The sequence below is a fragment of the Lepus europaeus genome, chromosome 2, assembly GCF_033115175.1.
Source record: "Lepus europaeus isolate LE1 chromosome 2, mLepTim1.pri, whole genome shotgun sequence".
Taxonomy (NCBI): domain Eukaryota; kingdom Metazoa; phylum Chordata; class Mammalia; order Lagomorpha; family Leporidae; genus Lepus; species Lepus europaeus.
In genome coordinates, this window is record NC_084828.1 from 31,798,820 (window position 1) to 31,815,370 (window position 16,551).

Below are 16,551 nucleotides of genomic sequence, written 5' to 3' on the forward strand. Positions count from 1 at the left end.
CAAGAAAAAATTAAATACGTAATTAAATTTGCTGCCACTGAGATGGTGGGAGCTACCAGAAGAGACACAATCCAAAATCATTCATTTACTCAGCAAATATTTACTGAGCACCTGCACATACCAGGATAGTACCAGTAGATGGAGATAATACAATCGTGGGCAACATAGACAAAAATCTCTGCCCTCATTGTATGTATTCACATGCTCTATAATGGTATAGTAAATAAGACAAATTAAGTAATATAGTTGATATGTACCATATAGCATAAACAGGAGTAAAGGATAAAGTAGAAGATAGGAAATGAAATATTGAGAGAGGTAACATTTAAAATATTCTTGGACAGCCTCTGTGAAAGATCAGTTATGCTGATTTCACTTCCTTTGGATAGATTCCCAGGACTAGGATGGCTGGGTCATATGGTAGTTCTATATTCAGATTTCTGAGGCTTCTCCATACTGTCATCCATAGTGGCTGTACCAGTTTACGTTCCCACCAACAGTGGATTAGGGTACCTTGTTTCCCACATCCTCACCAGCATTTGTTGTTTTTTGATTTCTGTATGAAAGCCATTCTAACAGGGGTGTGGTGAAACCTCCTGTGGTTTTGATTTGCATTTCCCTGGTGGCTAGTGATCCTGAGCTCTTTTTTCCCTGTGTCTGTTGGCCATTTGGACTTTCTCTTTTGAAAAATGCCTGTTTAAATCATTTGTCCATTTCTTGACTGAGTTGTTTGTTCTGCTGTTGTTGGGTTTCTTGAGCTCTTTATATATTCTGGGTATTAATATTTATCAGTTGCACAGTTTGCAAATAATTTCTCTCATTTGATTGGTTGTCTCTTCACTTTGCTAAGTGTTTCTTTTGCAGTGCAGAAGATTCTCAATTCTATGTAATCCCATTTGTCAATATTGGCTTTAATTGCTTGTGCCTCTGGTGTCTTTTACAAGAAGTCTTTGTCTATGCCAAAGTTTTGCAGGGTTTCCCTAATGTTCTCTAATAATTTGATGGTATTAGGTCATACATTTAGGTCTTTGATTCATTTTGAGTGGATTTTTGTGCAAGGTGTGAAGTAGGGATCTTGCTTCATACTTCTGCTTGTGGAGATCCAGTTTTCTCAGCACCATTTGTTGAAGAGACTGTCCTTGCTTCCAGGGATTGATTTTAGTTCCTTTATTGAATATAAGTTGGTTGTGGATGTGTGGGTTTATTTCTGGCATTTCTATTCTATTCCATTGGTCTATTCATCTGTTTTTGTACCAATACCAGGCTGTTTTGATTGTAACTGCCCTATAGTATTTCTTGAAATCTAGTACTGTGATGCTTCTGGCTTTGTTTTTATTGTACAAGATTGCTTTAGCTATTCCATGTCTCCTGTATTTCCATATGAATTTCAGCATCATTTTTTCTATATCTGAGAAGAGGTCCTTGTTATTTTGATTGGTATTGCATGGAATATGTACATTGCTTTCAGTACTATGGATATTTTGATGATACTGATTCTTGCAATCTATGAACAGGGAAGATTTTTCCCTTTGTTGTGTCTTCTGCTATTTCTTTCTTTAATGTTTTGTAATTATCATCATAGAGATTTTGATGTCCTTGGTTAAATGTATTCAAAGTTATCTAATTTTTTGTAGCTATTGTGAATAGGATTGATCTTAGAAGTTCTTTCTCAGCCATAGCATTGTCTGTGTATACAAAGACTATTAATTTTTGTGTTAATTTTATATCCTGCCATTTTACCAAACTCTCTTATGAGTTCCAATAGTCTCTTAGTGAAGTCTTTTGGATCCCCTATACATAGAATCATGTAATCTGTAAATAGGGATGGTTTGACTTCTTCCTTCCCAATTTGTATTCCTTTGATTTCTTTTTGTTGCCTAAGGGCTCTGGCTAAAACCTCCAGGACTATATTGAACAGCAGTGGTGACAATGGGCATCCTTTTCAGGTTCTGGATCTTAGTAGCAATGCTTCCAACTTCTCCTCATTCAACAAGATGCTAGCCATGTAGTTGTCATATATTGCCTTGATTGTGCTGAAAAAATGAAGTCCTGTCATTTGCAACAAAATGGATGCAACTCGAAAACATTATACTTAATAAGATAAGACAGTTCCAAAAGGACAAATACTATATGTTCTCTCTGATCTGTGATAACTAATATACTACCTAAAAGGTAATCCATAGAAGTGAAAATGACACTTTGAGATACAATGAATTCAAACAGCCCTTGTCTTGACTGTTGAGGAACATTTTTTATACTATATGGGGAACTCTTTACTTATTACAGGATTAATCTTATGTGTATTAAAGTTAATTGAAAATAGATCTTAGTAAAAAAAATAAGAATGGGAATAAGAGAGGGAGGAGGAAGAGGGGTGGGAGTGTAGATGGGATGTTGGGTAGCATGGGAAGAATCACTATGTTCCTAAATTTTTGTTTATGAAATGCATGAAGTTTGTATACCTTAAAACTTTTTTTTTACCTAGGTAAAAAAAATAAACATGTTCCAATCAGGGATAAAAAAAGAAAAGATGAGTTATGAGTAAAAACCTGTTTGGAAGAAATCTACCAAGTAAATGAGAAATTGGAACAACCATATCTGAGACAGAGTAAATAGTATTAGCAAAGGCACTGAAGATTGTAAGATAGCATATGTTTAGAGAATACCAAATTGTGGCACTCAGTTTCTTATATATGCTCCTAGGAATGGCAAGAAAAATAGAGGTTAAATTGGGACAAAAGTGTGAGGAGCCCTATTCACCTTGCTAAGAAATCTGAAATTTATCAGCAAAGTTAAACCACATCATAAGTTTTCAAGCAACATTATGATGAGGCTTATGATGCTACAACTTATGATGCTGCAAGTGTGTCTGAAGCAATGCCACTCCAGCTTGCAGAATGGCTAGGATTTAATTATGTTTAAACCTAAATAAACCAACAACTCTCCAGTTGTGAGTTTTCTGTACATTCATATATGTTGATTTCAACTTACACATAGATGCCAGGGGACAAAATTGCAGATGTAGAAGATAGTACAAATGAGAAGGTGAAACCACAAACAAAAAATAAGATACATTGATATTACAGGGAAAAAATGGCATCTTATTATAGAAAGGAGAAAACAATGAGTGGTAACTGTTTAAGAATATTTATTGTGTAGCTCATTAGTTATTGTGCATTTAAACACCATATATTTTTATTAAATACCTGCTCTTTAAAGTATTTTAAAAGCAATAAAATGTGACCTATTCTGTGTTTTTTATACAAGCAGTAGTTCTTAAAGCCTGGTATTTAAACCTCTGGGTTTCCCAAGACATTTTCAGGAGGTCCACAAGTAGGATGTATTTCCAAAATAATACTCTAAAACTATTTGCCTTTCTCTTTATGAGAACATATGAAATGACAGTGGTAAAGCAGTTGTTCAGAAAGGTTATCAGGAATCATGAGTGGACACCTGACAGTAATAGTTATTATAGACCTCATTGCCATATACTCCTAGGAAAAGAGAACAAAGCCAGTTTCACAGAAAAGGTTATTTGATTAATCATGAAATTAATAAAACCCTACTTACAAATACACATTTTTAAATATTATGTGTGATGAAAATGAAAAATATACAGGAAACACATCTACCAAAATATAGTAGTTGTCTTAAACAAAAATGTTGTTTTTGTTACCAGCTGAACTAGCCACTTCCTGGCTGAAACATCATCTTTTCATGAGTAAATGATTGATTATGATTATTCATAAAAGTATGTGGTAGACAGTTTCTTTCAAATGAGCAAAATAAGTTTTTCACTTCAAGGAAAACATGAATATGTTGCCAATGACAAAATTTGAAATTTCAAGAAAAATTCAGTGCTCTGTAAAACTTAAGGCTTCACAACTTCTAAGTATTTTATAGATTCTCCTGATGAAATGGGCAATAATATTAAGAAATGTGGTTTTGTACAACATATAAGGATTATTTACATGAACCACATAAATCAGTAAATCATTTATTTTCCAGATGGTCAATGTCCACAATGATATAAGTTCAGACAGGGATTAAAGGTCTATTCATACAGCAAGACAGAAAAATTGATTTTAATGACAATGTGAAATGTTCACTATCGTAGTAATTTCTATTGAAGCTAACCTATAGGAATCTATTAGTTGTTTTTTAGAAAAGACTTTTATTTTTTAAAGACAGATTTCAGAGTTTTTAATTTTTTAATCTTCATTTATTTAAAAGGCAGAGAGAAGAAAAGAAACAGAGACAAAGACAGAGATTTTCCATTTACTGGTTCACCGCCTAAATGTCCGCAACCACTGGGTGTGGCCAGGTGAAAGCCAGGCACCCAAAACTCAGCCCAGATCTCCCAAGTCTGTGAAAGATATCCAAGACCTTTAGCCATCATCTGTTGCATCCCAGGGTACCCAACAGCAAGAATCAGAAGCAGAGTAGCCAGGACCTAAACCAGACAATCTGATATGGGATGTGGTTATTCCAACCAGCCACTCAAATTCTGTTGCAAATGCTCACTCTTCTTCATAAGCTTTAGTCAAAACAAAAACCTGTACAGATTCAGTGTAGAAGAAGTAAAAGAATCTACCTATATTCTATATTTAAAACATTAAAATAGGCCGGCGCCGCAGCTCACTAGGCTAATCCTCCGCCTGCGGCGCTGGCACCCCAGGTTCTAGTCCCAGTTGGGGCGCCAGTTCTGTCCCTGTTGCTCCTCTTCCACTCCATCTCTCTGCTGTGGCCCGGGGAAGACAGTGGAGGATGGCCCAAGTGCTTGGGCTATGCACCCGCATGGGAGACCAGGAGGAAGTACCCAGCTCCGCTGCGCCGGCCATAGCGGCCATTTGGGGGGGATGAACCAATGGAAGGAAGACCTTTCTCTCTGACTCTCTCTCTCTCTCACTGTCTAACTCTGCCTGTCAAAAGAAAAAAATTAAAATAATTGGCTGAAATATGCACTAGTGCCAATCATCTAGTTTTTGAGAAAGATATAGCTATTTTCACAAAGTTGTTAGCTACATAACAGGTATATTGTCATCTTAAAACAAATTATTGAGGTCAGGTGTTTGGCACAGTGGCCAGGACACTGCGAGGATGCCCACATCCCATATCAGACTGCCTGGTTCAAGACCCAGCTCCTCTGATTCCAATAGAGCTTCCTGCTGAAGCACATCCCGAGAGGCAACAGATGATGTATTAAGTATTTGTGATATGAGAGCTCTGAATAGCATTCCAGGCTCCTGGCCCAGCTCTGGCTGTAGGCTATTGGAAAGTGAACAAGCAGCTAGAAAATCCTTCTCTCTCTCTCTCTCCATCCCTCCTTCCCTTTTAAATAGAATAAAATAAATAAATAGATTTTTTAATTAACACATATATTTAAATTTTTTGTTTTAATGTATAATATAGATACTACTAAGAATATCAATAACTTAAACAAAATGATGTAGAATTGCCAGAAATAATAAAAAAAATTAAGGTGCACAGAAAAGTTGAGTTTCAAGTAAACATGAAAACTTTTAATATGCATATGTCTAATGTAATATTTGAGACCTATGACTCAGGTAATATTTGAAATATATGTCTAATAAAAATATCCATCACTTATTTGAAATTAAAATTTAGGTATATATCTGTATTTTATATGGTAAGACTACCTTGGTACTTTCAATAATCTAGAAGAGTCCTGAGACCATGATTTGAAAGCCACTGCTTAAATGCCTTCTGCAGTTTAACTTTTCTCCATTTCTCTTCCTTTTTTCTTTCTCTTAATCAGATTTAGTGAGGTTAACTCTAATTTCTACACAAGCCTTATTGCTTCTAGAATTAATGCTATTGAACATTTTGTTTATTAAATCAGTTCTATACATAGCTTGTTTATCTATGTATATTTTGTTCAAACACAAAGTAAATTTGCTGTAGTAGTAAAACTGATAAATGTATTAAGTTTTGCAGTACATTTTATGGATAACATTGGTGGGCCCTTATACATTATATGAAAACATGTTGGAAATGCTTTTATTAAAATATTGAGTAATGATTAAAATGGCTCCTACACTTACTTTATATAGATCCTTTTTTTGTATGATGGTAGAAAAATGAAGTATTTGGTGTAGATGGCTTAAACTTTGAGATTTCAGACAGGTGTTCAAGAAGACCTAATGAGATGTAATGCTTCTCATAAATATATTGTCAATACAAGTTATTCTTTCAATTCATTTAAAAGGCAGAGAGACAGAGAAAGCTCTTCCATGTGTAGGGTCATTCCCCAGATGCCTTCGATACCCAGGGACAGGCCAGGCAAAAACCAGGAGCCTAGAACTCCACCTGCGTTTCCCTTGCAGATGGCAAAATCCCAACCATTTGGCCCATCACCTGCTGCCTCCCATGATGGGCATTAGCGGAAAGCTGGAGTTGGAAGCAGAGCCAGAAATTGAACCCAAGCACTCTGAGACAGGACATAGGCATCTCAAGTAATGCTATAACCACTGCTCCTAACTCCTGCCCCTCAACTTTGTGTTAATGTTTCCAAGTACCTTTCCTGTCCAGCTGATTAGATGCATTCTTGCACTGGAAATGAAAGCACTTTGCATCCCTTATGGAAAACAATAGGCTTTGAAATGGATTACAAGTTAAACTTGTGAAAATTGAGCCCAAAATTATGATTGCCTTACTCCTCTGTCTCAGCATAAAGAGATTGTACCTGTGGAGCAATCGCTGGTCCCAAATGACTTCTTGTCTGAAAAATGAACTCAGTACTACAAGACCTTGCATGCTATAACTGTACATAAAAAATCTTATTCTTAAAAACAAGAATGTGAATCTCTAAACTAAATTCATTAAAAATTTCATTTCAAATTTGTATATAAACAGAAAAATTGCCAGCGGTTATCTCAGGAGGTTAACATTTTTTTTATTTGCTATTAACTTTTTATTTTTTTTTATTTTTTATTTTTTTTGACAAGCAGAGTTAGACAGTGAGAGAGAGAGAAACAGAGATAAAGGTCTTCCTTCTGTTGGAGGTTAACATTATCGAGAACTTCTCCTTTCCTATTTATACACATCTATGAAATAATTTATATCTTTGGGATACATTTAAAATCAGAAAAAAAGTGAAAAGATAAAATTTATTTTGCTTTTCCAAAGTAGAGTCATATTTCACAAACTATTCTTTTTTTATTTTTATTTATTTTTTTATTTTTTGACAGGCAGAGTGGACAGTGAGAGAAAGAGACAGAGAGAAAGGTCTTCCTTTTTGCCATTGGTTCACCCTCCAATGGCCGCACCAGGCTGCGGCCAGCGCACCGCGCTGATCCAAAGCCAGGAGCCAGGTGCTTCTCCTGGTCTCCCATGGAGCGCAGGGCCCAAGCACTTGGGCCCTCCTCCACTGCACTCCCTGGCCACAGCAGAGAGCTGGCCTGGAAGAGGGGCAACCGGGATAGAATCTGGCGCCCCAACCGGGACTAGAACCCGGGGTGCTGGTGCCACAAGGCGGAGGATTAGCCTAGTGAGCCATGGCGCCGGCCTCACAAACTATTCTTTAATGTATTGACTTTACAACTCATCTTGGATTTCTTTTCAAACAATGCCAGACCCATGTCTTCTAATCACCACATTGCATGAGTTAACCAAATGCTTTTATTCTTTCTGTATTGATGAGCACCTTTGTCACTATTTCAAACAGTGGTACCATGAACATGATTATACAAACCTCTTTGTGCAACCCTAGGAAGTTCACATGGCAGTAGAATGAAATAAAAAATTTGGTTTAGAGTGGCAATACTGGTGGAAAGGAAGCATGTATGGCATAATTTTTATTTCTATGCTATTTTGTGGCAGTTACACAGAGGGTGTTATCTTCCTGAGAGCTCACGGAAGGCTTAGAAATGCCGAAGAAGTCACGTAAAAGGAATCTCTTTGTTACAAGCCTGTGTCCAACACCCTAACTTGCTCTGTGTAACACCCGGCCTAACCCACTGCTAACGTGCGGCAGCTGGGCCATTCAAAACTACATTTCTCAGACTGTTTGGAGGCTAGACAATGATATAACTTCTGCCACACTCTTGTTGAGAATATCTAAAAACTGAATCAAATATAGGGGAAAAAAAAAAAAAATCTGAGGCATGCATTTTGCTGGCGAGGACCAAGGCCGAGCTGGCAGTTACAGCGGTGACTTCCCCGTGTGCTAGGTGGACTCCTGACTCAGCTACTTCCTAGAGCAGCAGAAGCATATTTCTGGATCATGGCAGAGTGGCCTGGAATGGAAGTCAGCAGTATTCACAACAGATTCGTAATTTGTCAGCTTCTTGCTTCTGTGGTAGGAGTTCAACGTCTCAAGGCAAAGGCATAGTATTTCCAGGAGCTACTGAATTGTCCCCAGGTGTTAAGGCCTAACCTGCCTCGACATTCCTTCCAATAATTTTGAATGTTCTCAATTCTCTTCAGAACATTCTGTGTTACTTGTATTATCTCTAGCAAAGATTATCAAGCAGCAGCTACATCCAGTCCGTGGCTTATTTCCATGTAGCCTACAAACTAAAAATGCTTTTTACATTTTTCACAGCTTAGAAGGCAAATAAAAAGAAGAAGAATATTTTGTGACACATGGAAAATGTGAGCTTCGAATTTCTTTGCCCATGAATTTCAAGATGTGTTGGAACACACTACTTTCTCACATTTGAGTATTAGCTATGGCCATTGTCTGGTACAACAGAATCAAACAGATGTGACAGAGACCGTATGACTCACAGAGCCTGAAATATTTCTTACTGCTGTATAATATCTAATAGATATGACACTAAAATTTGCCAACAGCTGTTCTAGAGTGAATGTTCTTGGTTCCATGAGCACTTAGTAACACAGCTGCCAGTGTATTAAGAAATGTAAGAACATGGTGGCACAAATTACAAACAACACAGTACATTGACGTTTAAGTCACTGATTTCTATTTCTCAAAGGTGATTTTCCATATCTACAAAGTTGTAAAGACCCTACAAACCATGGTAGCCGTGGGTACTGCTCACCAACTGTTTCTGTTTCTCCTTGTGGGCATACAGCAAAATGACAAGTCTGTGTTCCCTTGATGTTTAACATGACCACGTGACTTGCTTTGGCCACTAAAATTTGAGCAGAACTAAATGCATCTCACTTTAACACAGGAGTTTAAAAGCCAGTGAATGATTTTCCATGCTCTCTTTTTTCCTGTAACAATTATTTGCCAGCAACATTGAGATGGATGCTCCATCAACCTGAATCTTTCTCTGATGAATAGCAGCCCATGCCAGCTTCCAGGCAGGGAGCATGAGTAAGAAATTAATCTCTGTTGCAATTTTTATTTTTAATTGATGTATTTATTTTTATTTGAAAGGCAGAGACAGAAATCTCCAATCTACTACTCCATTCTCTAAAGCCTGCAACAGCCAGGGCTGGGAACTCAATCGGAATCGCCACATGAGTGGCAGAGATCCACATTTCTTGACCTCTCACCTGTTCCCTCTCAAGGCACACATTAACAGAGTCCTGGGGGCCAGTGCCGCGGCTCACTAGGCTAATCCTCCACCTGCGGCACCGGTTCTAGTCCCGGTCGGGGCGCCGGATTCTGTCCCAGTTGCCCCTCTTCCAGGCCAGCTCTCTGCTGTGGCCCGGGAGTGCAGTGGAGGAGGGCCCAGGTCCTTGGGCCCTGCACCCGCATGGGAGACCAGGAGAAGCACCTGGCTCCTGGCCTCGGTTCAGCGCGGTGCACTGGCCGCAGGGCACTGGAAGCAGCAGCCACTGGGGGGTGAACCAACGGAAAAGGAAGACCTTTCTTTCTATCTCTCTCTTACTGTCCACTCTGCCTGTCAAAAAAAAAAGAAAAAAACAACCGAGTGCTGGAAATGAGAATAGAGCCAGGACTCAAACCCAGGCACTCTGATAGGGGATGTGGGCATCCCAAGCAGTGTCTTAACCCATGTTCCAGATGCCAGCTCCTAACTTCTGCTGGTGTAAGGAACTCAGATTTGGGGGTGTTGTTACTGTAACCTAACCTAAGTTGACCTGACTGATACTTTACTATAAATATATATATATATATTATATATAATATATACCTATATATAAATATATAGGTATGAATGTTTTAAACTTATATCAGATATGCAAAATATAAATTTGCCTTCTCTATTTCTAAACAGATCATATTTTGATCAGATCTCATTCCCACAGATAGTGGAGGGAAATATTGAACATGTTAGTGATGACAAACTTTGTAGTTTTTGTTGTTGCTTGTTTCAAAATCTATTTAGGTTAACTTCCTATTGGGTAAATACTCAGTGCATCCAAAATTTAAATCGTCATCCCTAGTGAGCTAAATTCCTTTACTCTAAAGAGACAAGTCTCCCCCTTCTTCATCAAGCTGATATCTGTGTGAAGGGAGATTCTTAAGTTTCCCAGTGGTGGGTGAGACTGTCGATGTTTACATTCTTCCCCATGCAATGTTACTTCATCCTATTGCACTGTGCTGTATGGTTGGTCCTTGGCTGTGATGAAATTAGGATTTGGCTGGGTCTGATTGGCTCTTTGGACAAGGTAGTGGCCTCTACTGCTGAAGATATAGCCATGAGGTACTTGGACGCACCATCTCCGCATTTGACCCCAGGTGCTCTGATTCTCTCAGTCCTCCTTCCTTGCCATGTGAAACCCTCAGTTGTTTTCTCTCACTCTCACCAAAAGTGCTCAGAGCTCAGTGGAGCTGTCTTCAAGTTCACTTTTCCTGGCTTTTTCTAATCTACTGCTGGTGCCAATTTGGTAGCTCCCAAGAGACAGTTTCACTCAGCATCTTGTCACTCACCATGAGGTATGTCTAGCATTTCCCAAAGCCTATGTACATGTCTCCATGCCCTTCAGTTTTTGAGTTTTAATAATATAGTGGGAGCAAGGGAACCCTCTGTCTCCTACTCCTGCCATGTATTTCCCCTGGCTCTCACCTTCTCCTTTACCTGCTTCTGGGGGCTGAAAGGTCTCTCCACTGCATCTTCCAGCTGTAGAGGATTCTCTGTTCTTCTTCAGTCCTGGTTATTCACCCTCCACTACTCCGTGGCAATTGAGGCTAAACAGCCATAAGCAATGAAAGTGGCTACCAGAAGATCCTGCAGAAGATAGTTCCAAAATATTATCCTTGTTAATTGCTCTCTGTAGACCCAGACATTAAAAATCACAAAAAGCATACATGCTTGAATATAAGGTGAGGTTTCTTTTCAAAATCATCTCTCAGAAAGAAGAAAGTCATCAGATAGAATCTCTAATCTTAAATAGTGTCCTCTTATTTTAACAATAACATTTCAATTGGGAAAGATCCATTAACTCAAAATAATGACAAGATTAAATTCTTAGTAAGAGAACATAAATTTACGCATAACTAATAATTATACCTGGAGTATAATCTGATAACCAAAAGTTTTAGATCTAAGCACACTTTTATTGTATCACCATAAAAGATAAAATTATAGTGGGGCCGGCACCATGGCGTAACAGATAAAGCTGCCACCTACTGTGCCAGCATCCCATATGGGTGCCAGTTGCTCCACTTCTGATCCAGCTCTCTTCTATGTCCTGCAAAACCAGTACAAGATGGCCCAAGTCCTTGGGCGCCTGCAACTGCTTGGGAGACCTGTAAGAAGCTCCTGGCTCCTGGCTTCAGATCAGCACTGCTCTGGCTGTTGCGGCCACCTGGGGAGTGAACCAGCAGGTGGAAGACCTCTCTCTCTGCCTCTGCCTCTCTGTAACTTTGGCTTTCAAATAAATACATCTTTTTTAAAAAGATAAAATTATAATGACTAGGTTGTCAAAATAATGACAACCAAATGGATATTTGAGGCTTGGAGTAAAATTTCCAGGGCTGCGTCACTGAAAAGTTGTACAAGAGGTATATCTTCATCAACTTATATGGAAAAGAAGATGCTAAGTTACAGTCATAGCAATACTGTGTCAAAAGGGTACTTTTTGGAAAATACTTCTTTCTATTATATTTTGGCATTATTAGATATTCTTGCAAGTTATGAATTTTTGTATAATTGTTTCACAGAATGGAAGCATGGAAAATAGCCGTATTTGCTCATTACTAATCATTTAAAAGATTATGTGATTTTAATTTGTATGTCAACAAACATAATGTTTAAATTTTATAAGTAGAGCTTTAAACTGTATCCCTAGAAGTCTGTAGACTCAAGTGGACATACAAAACAGAATAAGTAAACAAACAAAAAACTTCCTTTAAATCTTCTCTTTGGAGATTTGAATTTTGTTGATAGTCAACAAATCACACAATTTTAAGCATTTCCAGATAATATTCTACATGAATGTAGTACCTACTACTTAGGAGTGAGATACTTTTTTCAAAGTTTCCAAATCATTGTTCACTCTGAGCACTTTGGAGTTAGCAGGTTTGTATGATTTTTTTGAAGTATCTTCCACTAATGATATTCAAAGCTAACATTTCCATCTGCCATTAAAAGTGCTATTAGTAATGATCACATAATGAAAATGAGCCTTTTCCAATCTAGAGGTGCTGCAGGACACTGCATTCCCCTTTCACCTCTAAGCACCCAAACCAAACCAAGCCTCAGGCAATTCTAGCATAGCACTCACTGGCATCTGCACCTCAGAGTTGATCCCAAGGAGTGCTTCGTGTTTTGCATCAGTTGAGCAAAACAAAGAGATTTCTGTTTGGAAACAGAAAGTGTCCTACAAAGAGAGAAAAGGGAACTTAAAAAAAGAAGAAGAAGAAAAGGAGGAGGAAGAGAAAGAGGAAGAGGAGGAAGAGGAAGCTGGAGAAGAAGAAAAAGAAAAACAGCAAACTGTGAAGAGCATGAAAAGGCCTGGTAGAAAGGGGGTTTGGTGAGAAATCAACTTGCAATGTAATCCCAAGTGTAGAACCACTTTAATTTTCTAGAAATGGCAAATTTCTGCTTGAAGGAGTCTTACCAAAATAGTTTTTTAAATTCATAATTATTTGAAATAAATCTAGAAGAAAATAAAACTGGGTGTGTACCTACAGTGCTTTTCAAACAAAAACAAAAACAAAAAACCTTTCCTGTATTTTTAAAATTCTGGAACAGTTAGAGAGGTATTATCTCTTCCTTCCTTTCCTGCGAAAGTAGAAAGCCAAATAGGTTCTAGTGACTTACTCAGGATCCTACAGCTGAGCCAGAGGCAGGGGGACTGGAACTGGGCCAGGATTCTCCCAGAAGAGCCACAATGCCAGGTTCAGTTATATAAAAAGTCTCCCAAGTTCTCATCTGGATTCCGCAACGTTAGCATCAGAAGTGTCCTGTAGCAACCTTCATCTGGCATTTGAAGACATCAGGACGAAGAGACAGTAATTTAACCTCAGCAGTTTTTTTCTGTCTTACCTTTAACCCAAGGGACAAGCACATTATTCCAAGGAGCAACTGCCCCTTCACAAACACTGCACATTACACTCTAAAGTTGATGGTTTATTATAGTGGTTACTATTCTGGGCCCAAAGAATGGGCTCAACTCCAGTAATCATACCGCACAGGCTCCCATAAAGCCGAATCCAAATCGACTTTGTTTTCCTACTGTGCTAGCATGCACAGGTGCATCAACCCAGTGTGCCAACAGCAATCTCTTTATGCGGAGCAGAACCGATTCCTTACCCTCTCATCACGAGCATGCATCTACATCCGGGCACACACTGAGAAAAAGTTGCCTTACTGAATTTTTGGATTTAGGGATTAAAAAGCTCTGATCCTGTTTTATTGTATTCTCTGTGATTAATTGCTGATTACTGGAACTAGCAACCCAGAGAAAAGAAGAAAACTTGGCTGTGGAGCTTTGCATGCCATTGTGGGTAAGCTTTGAATGTCTTGACTGACGTGTCCACAGGCATAACGAAAACAAGTTTTCGAGGTCTTATTCACATTATAAATCATTCGGAAACAGTTCGCAGAGATGTTGATACTTGTTGGCAAGGGAGGAGAATATTCAGTTACGTGAAGTATTCCCTAGTGATGTGTGAAATATGTAGTGAAAAATCATGACTAAACAAATGGGCTACCTTGCTCTCTAAGAGGTGAACATTAGTATTAACTGGGTTCATCAATCTCTCTCTCCCTTGACTTTTCCAAGGCTAATTTCTCTGCTTCTCCTACTTCTCCAACAACCACTTTTGTTGTTGTTGTTGTTATTCCTCTTCCCCAGGAGGAAAGAGGGGTCCCCCACCTCCAATCTGCAGTCATCTCTCCCCTTTTTGTTTGCTATGTTTTATCTCCTTCAGAGCTGTTCTGTGTTTGAATGGCCGCCCCTGGGAGGACTTAATTTTAAACCTCTAAGGACATGTAAGGAATTTAGTCAAACTTTCCAGTTGGAATGGTTTCTATATCTAAGTCTTCTCCCTGAGAACAATTTTTAAATGGGTTTTCTACTTCAGCTCACCGTTTTGACATTCTCTTCCGATTCAACCAAAACTAATTATCGCTAGACCATGCCCATTGCACTTCCCATCCAAACAATTCACTCTTCACTGCCATGGTTCCACGAACTCATCTCCCTGCTTCCACTCTTTCCTGGCACAGCAGCCACATACTGTGGCCAAAGTGACCTGTCCAAGAACACTCATTACCCTTCTGAACGCCACAAAGAGGTCCGGCAGTGCCCAATAACTGGGGCTATTCACCCGAACTAGGAAACCTGCTAAAAGCAGGTCTTATTTTGTCTGTGCGCCTTACTCTCATCAGACTCTCCCCACCTACCTCCTCAGAGTCCCCAAGCTACTTTGAACTTTCATACCTTCTGTCTACCTTAGGTCATCCTCTTCTCATTATCAGGAACTCTTCTTCTTATTTCTTTATGGATATTTAAATCCTATCTATCTTTTAGGGTCCAGACCAAATCCCATTCCCTTTGTCTGGATTTATCCTGGGCACCCAATACTAAAAGGCCTCACCCTCCTCTGGTCTTCTGGGATGCAGTACTTGCTAAACACTGATTATTCATAGTCTTGAGTTATTTCTTATAATTTCATTTATATTCCTATTATCGTCCTCAATAACTCATATGTCTTCTGAGAGTTCAGGCTATCAGCCACTTACATAGCTTTACATTGAACATTTTTCCACAATGAATTCATTGCTATCATTTTTGTTACTATTAAACAACCAATATTTAGAAAAATGTGTTGTAGACATACATATGTTGTATTACGTGCACACTGGACTATCATGATAATGGTTGGATGAAGTCCAAATACAAGCAGAGTTTGCAATTATATGGCATGGAAGGATAAAATTTTAATGTTAAGCCAAGTTAAAAATCAGGAAAAAAAATGAATAATCACACAGAAGAAACAATCATTTCACTACTTACAATTCAAACATAGCAATTAAAAGGGTAGGATGATGAGGAAGACTTCAATGCCTTGGTGCTGCCAGGATTACATGGCTAAAATAATTCCAAACACTAGAAAGAGAATGCAATATTCCCAGCAGTTACCTCTATGGTATCACACGTTAGCCTTTCTTTGGGTTGACCGAAAGACAGGAGGAAGGAGGGTGAGAGCATGGACAGCAGGAAGGGTAGCGTGGGAAGTATCATTATGCTCTTAAATCTGTATATATAAAATACCTGAATTTGGTTCACCTTATATAAATAAATAATTCTTAAATAATAGACATTTGCATAGGTAGCAATGTGAAAATTTACAACCTGTAAAAGGGCATGTAAGTAGAGTACTTAGTATCACACATATTTTCCCAATGCAGTATCAATTATGCAGTGGCTTCAAGTCTTATTTCCCTGCCAATCTTGCTGCCACCTCTTCTGATTTACTAGCTCAAACATATGACTATAATCCACCCCTTATTAGGTCATCAGCCTGTTTAACTGGATCTAGCTCTTCCGCAAAGTAAATAAATGTGTGCTGTTAATTTTTTTTTAACTGTTGCCATGGAAATTTCAGCCTCAATGTTACTAACGGTTTGTGCTTTTTAATTAACAGATCATTTGATTTTTATAAATATGTGCATGACCTTCTTAATATCATTTTAATTGATTTTGTTTAAATAGCTTTATTTCTAAAACTGCAATCAATATGGTTCCTAGAAAAAGGAAGCAGACCAAAAATACTGGATGTCAGCCATTTTACAAGATGTCTTTCTGTTTAAGCAAATGACTTAGAAGAAAGATGAACATGTAATTATACTACTCAGTTATATTTTCCAGTATACTAAATTTTTTTCAACCTTGTGATTATAAAGCAGACTTGCCTAGATCATTCCAATGGGTTTTTCAAACATATGCTCAAGAAATACTGGCAAAACTAACTAGTTCCTGTTAGGGAAAACAAGAACTACTACTATATGTGGTTCAGATCCTAAGCACATGAAAAACAGATTATTTTGAAGGCTCATTTTTAGTCCAGGTCAGAGTGATTTTTTATGTTTACTTGCCTAAAAAAATTCTCATTTAAGTAACCATGCTTGAGTATATATTAGAAAAGATATAACTAGCATATCAGAGCCAATGAAAAAATCCAAATCATTTTCTGAATTC